The sequence below is a fragment of the Acanthopagrus latus genome, chromosome 6 (genome assembly GCF_904848185.1).
Source record: "Acanthopagrus latus isolate v.2019 chromosome 6, fAcaLat1.1, whole genome shotgun sequence".
In the NCBI taxonomy this organism is placed as follows: Eukaryota; Metazoa; Chordata; class Actinopteri; order Spariformes; family Sparidae; genus Acanthopagrus; species Acanthopagrus latus.
The window spans coordinates 20308072-20320874 of record NC_051044.1 but is presented as its reverse complement, the minus strand read 5'-3'; the positions used below and the strand labels follow the sequence as shown (position 1 = coordinate 20320874).

General features: G+C 44.9%; 1 protein-coding gene across 6 annotated transcripts in view; it reads right to left on the bottom strand.

Annotated features, from left to right (window-relative positions):
- foxp4 (forkhead box P4) overlaps nucleotides 1-12803 on the bottom strand; it is a 213199-nt gene that overhangs the window by 88054 nt on the left and 112342 nt on the right. The window contains exon 1 of one of the 6 annotated variants that reach the window (XM_037100681.1): nucleotides 7636-8245. The exons of 4 other annotated variants lie outside the window; for them this stretch is intronic. The gene's annotated coding sequence lies outside the window, so the exon portion shown is untranslated. Of the gene's footprint in view, nucleotides 1-6390; nucleotides 6918-7635; nucleotides 8246-12803 lie in introns of those variants that run through there. One more of the 6 variants, XM_037100683.1, reaches the window with a different exon arrangement.

The following is a 12803-nucleotide window of genomic DNA, read 5'->3' as shown; positions in this document are numbered from 1 at the left end:
CCACACACACAACGGCCGTGGACGAACCAGCACTCAACTCCAGCTCTCTGTCACTCTGTCTGGGAAAGTTTCTCCTCTCTGAAGCAGATGAGACAATCTATAAAAATAATGACAAAGACACTGTTTTCTCCTGAACAGTGAAACGTCGAAGAAAAAAATGTACACACACACACACACACTCATACACGCAAGTTGGGAAAGTGACGACCTGTTTGCTTTTCTTGTCCTCCGACAGCCGCCTCAAAAAACAAAACCTAAAACCGGAGGAATTCTGTCCGAGGAGGAGAGAGGTGGAGGGTCACCGGGTGATTGACAGCTAATTGCACGCACGCACACGCGCACAATACGTGTAAACACAGGCACTGAAGCATCACACACTCGTCTGTGAGCGATCTCCGAGACTCCCGATAGCGGCAGTAGCAGTCGCCATCCTCCCCTCCCTCCCTCCCTCCCTCCCTCTGCCTCCCGCCCCCCTCCCCTCTCTGAAAGGGCACTATAGAAGCCATAGGGTCTGCACCCCACTGGGCAGAGCCTGTACAGTCTCTCCACCTTGCGAGACAGCAGAAGTAGGAGAAGAAGAAGAACTTGAAAGACAGGCTTTGAATTGGAGAAAATCATATTCATCTCAAAATGATCTGTGACTATTTCTTTCAGAAGTTTTGGGGTATAAACTAACTAATTCTCAAGCTCTCTTCTGTTCCAGCGAATCTTTAATGTGAGGTTTGCGCACAGACGGAGGGCCCGGGCGAGAGGCAGGAGAGAGCGAGCTCTGTCAATCCGTCAACCCAGGCAGCCTATTGTGATTTGGTTTAACACTGGTTAACAGCTCGTCCTGTCAGGGGATGGATCATCCCACGGCGCCTCACATGCTAATAGCTTAAGTAGGCATCCCATGTCCCCCGGAACTAATACCATAAATACTAATACCATAAAAGAGCAGTGCGCGCCGACGCTCCAGCCTCACTTTCGCCTGCGTTAGCCAACATCCCCGATACTTTACGGATTAGAAAACATAATGAGATGCATTTAAATGGTTATTACCTCCGCGGGTCCAGGACGGCGGAGAACGGGGACTAGGGGAAGTACTGCATGGCTAATTTCCTATCATCATATGTTAATGTTAAAGTCATCCTGGTTGGAGCAGTTCAAATATTCTGATGCAAATTTGCAAAAAAAAAAGAAGAAGAAGAAGCTAAAATAAATCAGATTATTGCGAGATCTGATAAGAGACACATCAGGAATCAACTAAAATGGAAACTGATGAGCAGAGAAATCTAAATTTGTGGTATTTTCATCAGGCACTCTTAGAAGAAGAAGATGTTAAAATAAAAAAAATAAAAACTGATCTGAGTTCAGTCAGGTTGTAGTTGAGTTTATGGACCTGGTGGTGAATCCCCCCCCCCACCTCCCCAAGCGCTCCTACTTCACTTCTTCAGGGAATCTCAGCACTTTATCGGAGCGTTCGTTCGTACGCGGGGGGCACATTTTTACCGCCGCAGCGCCACGGACAAACGAGCACTCGAGAGCTGCGTAACGCTCCTTTACAGTCAGATGGTTTATGAAATGTGTGTGCGCGCGTGTGTATCCATAACACTCTGTGTCTCGCGCTCCACAGCTGTCACCTACCCTTCACAGCCATCCTTTTCACTACACATTAAAGCAGTGCTGCAGAAAGTTTAGTCACATTGTTGTTCTGAGCGAGGCTTTCCACTGATCTGCTCCCTCGGCTCCCCCCGCGCTCGATTGACGGCTGCCCTGTCAGTTTGTCGCGGCGCTTTAGAAAACACCAACGGCTCTCTGATGAAGTGCTTACAAAAAGGTCAGAGGGTGGAGGAGGCGATGGGGAGGGGAGCCGACTACTGAGAGAGAGAGAGAGGGAGAGAGAGAGAGAGAGAGAGAGAGGGGAGGCAGGGGAAAAAGGAAAAGGGAGACGGGACGGAGTGAAGGAAAATCCATAACACAAATACAGCTGTCAGGAGGAGTGCGGAGTTAGCGGGGGACACAACGACCGACGAGGGCTTTTTTTTTTTTTTTTTTTCTTTTCACGAAGATGCTGCGCTGGAACACAACGGGCGTCCTCTCTGCTTCTGCTGACCATCCTCCTCGCGCGCTCCACCTGGCTGCTTGCGCCACTGACCTAATGATCGCTCGGCCTGTGAAATCAAACCCCGCGAGCTCCGACTCCGACTTCACGCTCTCAGACAGCGCGGCCCTCTCCCTTCAGCTGCAGCCATGGCCTCAGGTGCCAAGCGCACCCTGGAGAGGCTGATCTAATGCTTCCTCAGCTATAATGACCCATGCCTAAAACCACTCGCTTCCACCATTCTCTCACTCATATGTTATATCTCTCTCTCTCTCTCTCTCTGCGGCCCTTCTCCTTGCTTCCCTTTTCCCCTCCCTGCCCATAGGAAACAGTCTTTTCCGCTCTGAGCTGTTGGGTCACTCCTTCCAACATCCATCAGCTGTTAATGGGCCGGTGCTCCGTGGAGCTGGAGGAACATCTCCCCACACACACACACACAGACACACACACACACACACACACACACACACACACGTATAGAAAGAGCTCATCTGAAACGCATGGACATGTTAATGACCACAGGCTAAACCACTGTGTCAGGTGAAATTATTAGCTTATCAATCAGAGGGAGAGGAGTGCGCAACATTTCGTTGAATTGAGTTGGAACTGCGATCGAGGCCGCTGTCGCGCACTCGATGACAGCTCTCTTTTTTTAAAAAAAAAAGGACACAAAAGGCAAAAGAAAAGGGGCAACAAAAGACAACAACTGCCCCATCGCTCTCTCGCTCTCTCTCTCACAGGTGGTCAGCTTCTTGAAGAGCGCTCAAGGCATCTTCCCCGCTTTCCTTCTCTGCAACTCTCCTGCACGACTCCGCCTTCTGACCCATCATAAAAACACATCTCATCTTTGAAAAATGTGCAGGATTTATTATGTGCACACACACATGCAGACAGACGCACACACACACACACAGTATCCAGCCCTCAACCTCTCCTAAATAACAGGTTCAATTAGAACCACATGTATAATCAGGCCTCGGTCTAAAGCAATGTAGCGGCAGCTTCACTGCGCAGTCAATCACTTCGATACTCAAGCAGAGCAGTCGCCCAATCGCTGGCTGCCCATGAAGAAACACCTTCATTCAATCCATTAATTTGTCAATTATATTTCATTAACATATTTTTAAAGAGGTAACAAGCAGGTAATTGCTCTTGTAATGGTATTCACTGACGACGTATGAAGATTTCCATTTTCCGTCCCTTTTTCTGTTTCAGGGGGAAAAGGGATCCGTTTTAATCCATAAAAATCAATGATTCACTACATTAAAACACGTTTCATTTTAACTCATAATTACACACTTGTTACAACCTGTAGAATATCCTGTCCTGCAGTGTTTCAGCATTTTAAAGTGCCAAACATATTATGCGCACACATCTTGCACTAACGGCAGCTTCAGGACCAACACTTGAAATCATACCATTTAAAAAAAAAAAAAAAAACCTGCACGGGAACAGTTTTTTTCTTTGCTGTTCTCCCCATCCCCCATCTAAAGGATATTGGAAATTTAACCATTTCAGCTTTTTAAGCAGGTAATGCACTGAGAGTATCTATCACGGGTCAAACCCTACATGTATAGCAGAGTCGTATACGGGCGCTCTTCAACATCACTTTGGAGCCAAAAGCCCACTCAGACTTGTGGGTTTGGGATAGCAGGAGGGCTTTAATGAAGAGAGCGCCAGAGATGGGAGAGACGGACAGGCGAGCCATCAACGCTACCGACGCACAGGACATTTAAAACTTCAAACCCTGTCCATTTTCACTCGAGCAGGACAGGTGAATTGAGCAAAAAAGCACTCCTGCGCGCACACACTCCCGCACTCAGATATATACACCCCTTCCACACATACATTCACACGCGCTCATGCTGGAGGTAAGGACTCTCTGAGTGAGTTTATGGACTAACACAATCATATTGGTGGCTTTTAATCCTGCTGAAGGGGTTTTAAAGCGCATGAGATTCGTGGCCATTACTGCCTGTCTCTAGACGGTCTCGCGCAGGGCTCGAGCAACACACAGCCACCGTGCGCACAGGGCCGAGCTGAAAATCATCGTTTAAGCAATGTGTCAGTGAGCATAACAGAAAAACAATCGTCTGGCGGAGGACAGAGTCAGAAAAGTGATAAAAATCAGCAGTGCACGAGCGTCTCTCGCAAACAATGAAACAAAACAGGACATGGAAAAGACACAGCTGTCGAGAGAGGAGAGGAGGCGGGGGGGGGGAAGGCAAAGAAGGAAAAGTGTGGAAGCAAGATGAAAAAAGGTGGCAAACGCTGAGGCGAACACGCAGACACGGACGCACAATAGCCGACAGAGAGCAGAGAGAGTCAATCTGTCTCTGACACCTCTGGCTTCCTGCGCACGTACTCTCTCTTTTTAACCCAAATAACTACTTCTGCCTCTCAAATACTCTTTTGTTCATTGTCTCCCATTATAATTGCATGAAAAGCCTGTCACTGATGTGATAGCCCATCAGCGAGCAAAGCACCACACAGAAATGATAAGTTTACAGCGAGTTTGTGTTGTAGGAAAACGCTGAAATGGGAGGGAGAAATTTTTAAAAAAAGGAAGCATTCCCTCTGTAGCTGAGCTCCATCATGGGATTTCTCTGGGAGGTCTGCGTGTGATTATCAGCGAGGTGATTTGAAATTCAGATTGGCAAATAACTAAATTGTACAGTGACCTCTGATTTGTCGGAAATCGTGCCCACAACTTCTTCAACTGACTCTTTAAACTGAGACATCTCAGCTGCGGCACCGAACAGAAATGAGGCAGCTGAAAGAAACATGCGGCAACAAGAGACATCGCCTCAAAATAAAAGGGGAAAATCACAACTCTCTCAATTATTTTCTCCATATTTCTGGGAAGTGATTTCAGCAGATTCATCGCGTTGCACCCGCCCAAAGAAAATAAGCACACAAGATGCACTCACAGTCGCTTGCAGCACACGATTCCGTCAGTTATTCCCACTGCTAAAATGATTCTGGTAGTGAATTAAAAATTAAATACATGAGACTCTAAAATTAAAAAAATTAGCCATGTTAAAATTCTGATTTAATTCTGACAAGATGAAGCTGTGAGAACATTACAAAACACTATTTACTTACTTTTTTTTTTTTTTTTTTAATGAAGCTTAATGTGAATCAAATTCATGCAGGAAAAAAAATAAAAGTTGTTCTCTTTTTTTTTTTCTGTTTTAATTCTGCATATACTTTACAGCAGGGGCTCCGAGCCACCACCAGTAACCACAAAATACCTGCTTTCCTGTCTGACACCAGAAACGTGACAAGGTCATAAAACGTGATGAAGAGCTTTTTCATTCCCGCTGGATCTTCTATTAAAGTGCAATTAAAAGTGTGTCATCGCGTCGCGGAAATGCCACCACAGAGGACAGGAGGGGTGGTAGGAGGAAGGAGGAGGAGGAGGAGGAGGAGGAGGGGTGGTGGAGGAGAAGAAGAAGAAGAAGAAGAAGGAAGAAGAGGAGGAGGAGGAGGAGGAAGAGGGGGGACACAACAGGAGAGAGAGGGACACAGTAAATAAAATTAATTATGCCAAATGCCCCGGCGCCCATCAATCACGGGGCAATAATGTCCGTGTCAGGGTGCTGCACCCACACGGCCTGTATGCTTTTCTCCCAGTGACAGACAACTAACAGCAATTAATTGTCATTTCATCTCTCCCTCTTTTTTTTTTTTTTTTTGTGTGTGTTGTCCGCAGAGGGACCTGAGTCCATGTGACATGCGGGCGTGTTGACGCTGATGTGTGATGTGTGAGGACTTTTATTTTAGTGGACATTAAAAAAAAAAAAAGAGAGAGAAAGAGAGAAGACAGAAGAGGTGATCAACTGAAACGTCCATGTGAGATTTGGAAGCGTTGCGCAAATTAAATGCAACTTTTAACCCGCTCATTTCATTGTTATATGTTATTTTAAAAAATTACAGTGCCGGTGTGAAGTTATTTTCTTTTTTTGTTCTCTCTGGAAGAAAACATAATTTGCTTTTGTGGCGCAGGCCCTGCTTTCAGGCGGTTTTGTGAGTGCAAAGAGAAAAAGGAAAAACCCATGGGTCATGCAAAGGACTTCAACCCCCTCGATTTCTAAATTTATAATATCGTCAGCGTCAGCTCTAAATATGTGGCACTGTTTTTTTTTTCGTATTTTATCAGCGAACCTGTCCATTGTTTCTATCTGTGGAGAATGAATGGTGTGTGGATTATAAAAAACACACTGGCTGTGACGCACTCGTCATCCACAAACACTCGTGTTTTCATTTTGCCCGTTAAAATTAAACTTTTTTTTTTATTTTGGTACCGTGCGTGATCAACTTCGCCCCGCGTCCTGCTGTTCACGCACATCTGTACACTGTCACGTCCCTCAAGTCCGCTCAGATCACACACACCAGGACTCGGAGAGAAGAAGAAGAAGAAGAAAAAAAAAATCACATCCCAAACTCGCTGAGGTCACACAACGCGGTTCCAATTTCAAAAGTCAAAATGGCTTGAAAAGAAAGTATTGTCCCCTGACCTATTGACTGTGTCCACAAGAAAGCATTTTCTCCCTCTTTTTAAGACAAGGGGCTCCATTATCTGCACTGAGAGGTGGCCTACAATCCCCCTCTTTTTAAATCATTTCAAACGCTGCTATTTAATTATCAATAAAAGGCCAAATTAGACGGTTAAAAAAAAATACGTGGAGACACTTGGGAGGTAAAGCAGGTAAAGCGATGACAAAGCATGCAGACTATCTTCGAGCGTGTGTGTGTGTGTGTGTGTGTGTGTTAAATTATCACCACATAACCGACGTCGGTGTTTATTATCAAACCCCCTAACAAGGGTTATTAACGGGGAGGCAAAGTTTAGTTTGTTACCTCGGTTCAAATCCCGACATCTCAGTCAGTCCTGATAAAATAAGAAATAATAACAATAAACTTTCCGCTGTCTCGGGGCAATAAGCACCAATCCACGAAACTTTTTAAAAATATATATAATTTCAAACAATTCAAATAAATCCAATTTGGATAAGTACATTTAAAAAAGAAAAAAAATGTCGCCTGGAAATAAACTACGTTTCGCCCCGTGTGCGCGTTAACACGTGTCGAAGTGGCGCAGCGCTCGACAGAAACTTATCCCGCCGTCGCTTCTGTCGCGATCCGAGACAATTGCATGGATGGAAACATGTACGGGGATTTTTTTTTTTTTTTAAAGGAAGACTAAACAAAACCTGGCTCATAAGTTTTAGCGATCAGCGAAAAAGAAAAAGAAAAAGTTAAAGTGAGACATGGACGGAGCGAAGTCTGGAGGAGGAAAAAGAAACTCTCCGACAGCCTCCAGCAGCCCCGGTCTGTTGTCAAGGCTGACTTTGGAGGACTTTCACAGACACAATGTGCCATGAAAAAGTTGCACTTGGATGCCTTTTTTTTTTAACGTGTGTGTGAGAGTGTTCAATGGAAGCACAGAGCGAGGAAAGAGATGTGTATATGTGTATAAAAAGAAGAAGAGGAAGGTGCGGGGGTTGGAGGAGGGGGGAGAGGGAGGAAAGTGTAGATAATGCATCAACCTGTTCTCTTGTTTTCTGAAGAAGTCAACTTTCACGCCAGTGGTTGGACCATGTGGACAGCCCCGCTTCTGCTCCTCGAGCCCCAGGCGCGTCCACTCTCTCGCCGCGACGCGATTAAAAAAAAAAAAAAAAAAAAAAAAGGAGGGGGACACAAACCGACGGGACGAAAAAAATTTTTTAAAATAAAATTAAAAAAATAAAAAAAAGGAAAGAAACTGGAGAGGAGAGGGAAGAGGGGGAGAGAGACAGAGAAATCTAGGCTCTAAGACCGCAGGACCATTACTTTAAACGACAAAGCGTGCTCGTTAGTCCTTTTTTCCTTTTCCCCTTTTGTGTGCGTCCTCTCTCCTCGGAGTGGCCCCTCTGGAGTGAAGTCGGAACAATACTGCCGCTAAAACTCTGGCACTGTGTGCGCAAGTTGCCGCGGAGAAAAGCGCGCAGCTTCTCTTCGTCTTGTTCGGTCGCGTCTCTGCCTCCTCCGCTATCTCTTCAAGGGGGCTTATTCAGGGCGACGAACCTCTCCGCCGGTCCTCACTTTTTGGCATCCCGTCTGTTGCTTCGCTCGCTCGCTGGAAATCAGAGGGTTGAATCACCACCAGGGCTTCTGTGTGTGTGTACACGAGTGTGGAGTGTGTGTTGCGGGGGGACAGTTGAGCTGCGCTACCGTAATGCCTCTAAAGCAGGTGCGCGTTTTTCATCGCTGCCCTATCCTCGCAGAGCCCTGGCGCACAATAGGAAAACAGCAGCCGGCGAGAGATATCACTGTCTCTCTCTGTGTCTCTCTCCCCCTCTCTCTCTCCCTCTCTCTCTCTCTTTCTCTCCCAGTGTGTGTGTGTGTGTGTGTGTGTGTGTGTGTGTGTGTGTGTGTGCGCGCGCGCGCGCGAGGGGAAGGCACTGATCTTTTGACCTCCCTTTGCATCCCGGCTGAGTTGTGCTATTGTGGAGGCAGAGAGGAACAGATGTTAGCCTGCACAGAGTTTTGAGCTCAGAAACCGTCAGAAACAAAAAGCATTGCTCACCCAAAAACACATCTCCTCTTCTTACTGAACATTTGGATTTTTTTCTTTTTCTACCCTTCTAAATTCCACGGGATGTTTATAACGTTGAAATGGATAAATACAAACAAACAAACAAACAAGAGACAAGTTTTAAAAGTGGGACTAACTTGTCTTTTTTATAGGTTTCTCTATTTAATTTTTGCTCTTGACATACTTTATTGTGATATAAACTCTCGCGTCCTTTCATCGATTCACGCCCAAAAAGATTTATACCAACATAAGAAGCGCTGTATTCTGCAAATAAAAAATAAGTGTGAAATCAGTTTAAGTGGGCTCACTCTTGTTTTTACACTTACCTCGCAAACAGACAGTTATATTGTGATTGGACAATTTTTACTGTCTGCCTTCCTCTCTATGTCCTTTATGTATTTTGGAAGCTTGACAACTCCTTTCGCAGAGTTATTACAACCTTTTTTCTCCCCCACCCACCACCGCATTCATTTACTAATTGACAGCATAATCAGTGTTGAGATTACTGTCTCTGATGAAATTTGGAAATTACATCATACCTGTCGCTGCGAGAGAGGGGGAAAAAAAAGGAGGAAGGGAGAAAGAAGAAAAAAAAAGAATGAGTGCCATAACTCATGAGAAGATCTTGGAATAATTTTGCTTTGGCCATTAAATGGGATTCTGCCCTCCTGCCTTTTTCTCTATCTAAGCTTTTACCATTGGAAAATGATGGCAGTCCATCACAGCAGCACCCAACAATGGGCCACGACTGCAGTAAATCACAACACATTCATTAGCACGATCAATACCACTAAAAAAAAAACACGTGTCCCGCTGGGTGTGTGAGTGTGTGTGCAGATGTTTGGGTGTGTGTTTCTATGTGTAAGTATATAGGAGCACCTATGTATATATGTGTATATATATATATACATATATATATATATATATATATATATATATATATATATATATATATATATATATATATATATATATATATATATATATATATATATATACACATATGTATATATATATATATATATATATATATATATATATATATATATATATTTTTTTTAAAGTTACTCCGCTCTCCTCCGAGCTTCTGACACGTTTCAGCCAGGAACACTTTGTTATACGTCTTCGATAAATCTCCGGGGATCTGACGGGTGCTAATGTGAGCCACTGGATGGTGATGAGTGATGCTTTTTTAAGTGGCTGCTATCATGAAGGTGCACTTTCAAGTTGGATCGACAAAATCGGAGAGTAAAGGAAAGTTTGGGACCGATGCCCAGCAGGTGTGCATGTGGTTATTTTCACATCTTTTATTTGAACCAATCACAGTGTTTGTTTACAAGAACTTCATGGCAGAAAAAAAAAAACCAATGCATCAATTGCTATTGTCTTTTGTATCAATGTGCTTACATCTCATTCTTCTAAAATGCATGTTTGATGCTCTACTGTCTCATTATAAAAGACCTGTGTTAACACTAATGTGAGTCAGTTTTGATGAGCAGTAGTGAGATGTCAAAGATTCAGCCATAGCATGTAGGCGGTAATGTCCAAGCTTATGTCGGTGCACCTATTTGCACCCCCTCCCCCTTCCAGCACGGCGGTCTGGTAACCTGTGTGAGTCTCTCCCAGTGTGGGAGAGAGGTGCCAGCGTGTTGCCACAGTCACACAGAAGTTCATGCTGTTACAGCTTTAGTCAGCCGTAAAGTGTGTAGGCTAGATGAGCTCAGTTTGCATCATAATAGTCAGTGAACAAGTGTGGAGGAGAAGAGTAGAAACTACAGCGGCATCTTCCTGCATTCTTTACAGCAGAGTCGGGCCGCAGGAAGCGACTCGCTGCAACCTAAATTATATCAACGTCGCACCGGAGGGTTGCGAGGGTAATATACACAATCATGTTCATCAGTGGATCTGACGGTCGATAGCAGGATGCTTTGTTACCTCCTCCGAGGACGTTGTGTCTTCACCCGTGTCAGTTTGATGGATTTCCACAAAACTTGGACTGAGGATGGGTCTCATCCTAGAACAAGACCCCATTACCTTTTGATCTGCAGATCTGCAAAAATGTCTCTTATAATCTAATGTTGCGAGATATGGCATTCATTTCTCAGGAAATAATGCACAGATATTGATGAAAATATCCCGTTTATTTAAGCGGCTGGTGTCTATGAGTGAGTACAATTTGTCACAGATCCCAGATTTAGGAGCAGTTATGGGTGGTTTAAAATGTAGATGATACAGGTATGGGCTTAGGCTGATTGAATTCAAGGAGACTGTTCAGCCTCGGGCAGAGGTGTGCGCTCTACTGAGCACCATTCAAGTTGCCTTTTGTTCGTTTTCTGTGTGCTTGCAGTTCAAGCCATTTACCAGCAGAAACCCTGGAGCTGCACTTCCCTGAATCTGTCGGCTGTAATAGTGATAACCAAGCAAAACAGATGGCGCGCACAGTTTCCTCATCAGGATGTCATCAAACACCACGTCTGTCCCCCCACTGGTTAACTCAAGTCTTGCAACACAGCACATGTAACAGGCACAGCAGAGATGTCCCATGTTTAACTATATGTCTTCGAACATTACAGCTGAAAAAGAAATAAAAACCCATTTTTCTCATATCTCCCGCATGACTACTGTTGTCAGCACGTCATCACAGGGATTTAGTCCACAGCGACAAACAACCTGAGCACTGAGAAGCACAACACAGAGGAGAGAGACTGAATCATCCTTGTGCCTGTTGTTGTGTAACTGCTGACATTTTTTACTAAAGATATCGATCACCCCCGCCTATCTGCAGAATCATCATTTGCTGCTTGTTGTTTGTCTGTTTTGGCTGCACGGTTGCATAAAGCCGAACAAGAGCGCAGGGAACCAAATACTCTGTGTCCTGCATGGCACGAATAAATCCAGTCCAGTCCAGGCCCAGGCTGAGGCTGGATCAAAAATGGATCTGGCCCGGGACCTCTTAAGTCAACACCTTCATTCTTGTTCTTGGTGAAAGGAGAAAAACGCCGTTTGGCCCCTCTCACCCTTCTCCTATTCCCATTTAGGAACCCTTCTCTCCCTGTTAATCAGGGGGAATAATTATCAAAGTGGACAGGTAATTAAATTAAAACATAAGTGGCTACATGAGCTGGGTTGGCTGTACTACAAGGTTTTCCCTGGCTTAATTAAAGAGAAATATGGGAGTGCTCACCCACGATGTCACAGAGCTGGTGAAAAAGAGGAGAAAAAAAAAAGCTCCTGCCACTAACTTGAATAACTCAAACTGATCCTTTAAAAACGCGGCGTTTTGGATTGATACAAAAAAAAAAGAGAGAGAGAGAGTGAGTGTGTACAATTCTCCCGCGCTGTTCTTTCCGGAGCGCATCGGTTCCACAGGCCGCGTTGTTTGTTTGCGTTTGAGAGCAGAAGCATGTGTGCGAGGCGAGCAAGAGCAGAATGTGTGGCGGAGCTTTAGCAGCCATCTGGGAATAATGTCGTAAAATAAAGCTACAATAAAAATAAAACTTACTGCTGTTGATGTTTACAAACAACCCCCACAAAATCCCCACAACGCCTTGAGAGTCGAACCCAAAGAGGGGCCTCTGACACACACACACACACACACACACACACACACACACACACACACACACACACAGACACACACAGACACGCAGACACACATACACACATATACAAATAAACAGACCCGGAGCGGGAATGCAGCACATAGACCGAATTATCCAAACATTCAAAAACACGCTCATTTGTGCCCACGCCCACTTTGGTACACACATGAGGGTGCGTGTTTACAAATAAAGACAAAGTGGGAAGGGTGCATACACACACTCAGATAAACAAACACACACAAACATACCCACTGCCGCCTCTGTGGTTATGCAAAGACAACAGAAGACACACAAAAACCACCACTGCAATCTGAACACCGGGTGTGTTACGATAATATCTCTCATACCTGTGACCGTGCGTGTGTGTGTGTGTGTGTGTGTGTGTGTGTGTGTGTGTGTGTGCGTGTGTGTGTGTGTGTGTGTGTGTGTGTGTGTGTGTGCGCGTGTGTGTGTGCGGCCCGAGCACAGACAGCGGTATCCGCATTAGTCTCTAAATATACATTTCTGATTTCTGGGAGGATCACAGCCAATCAACACC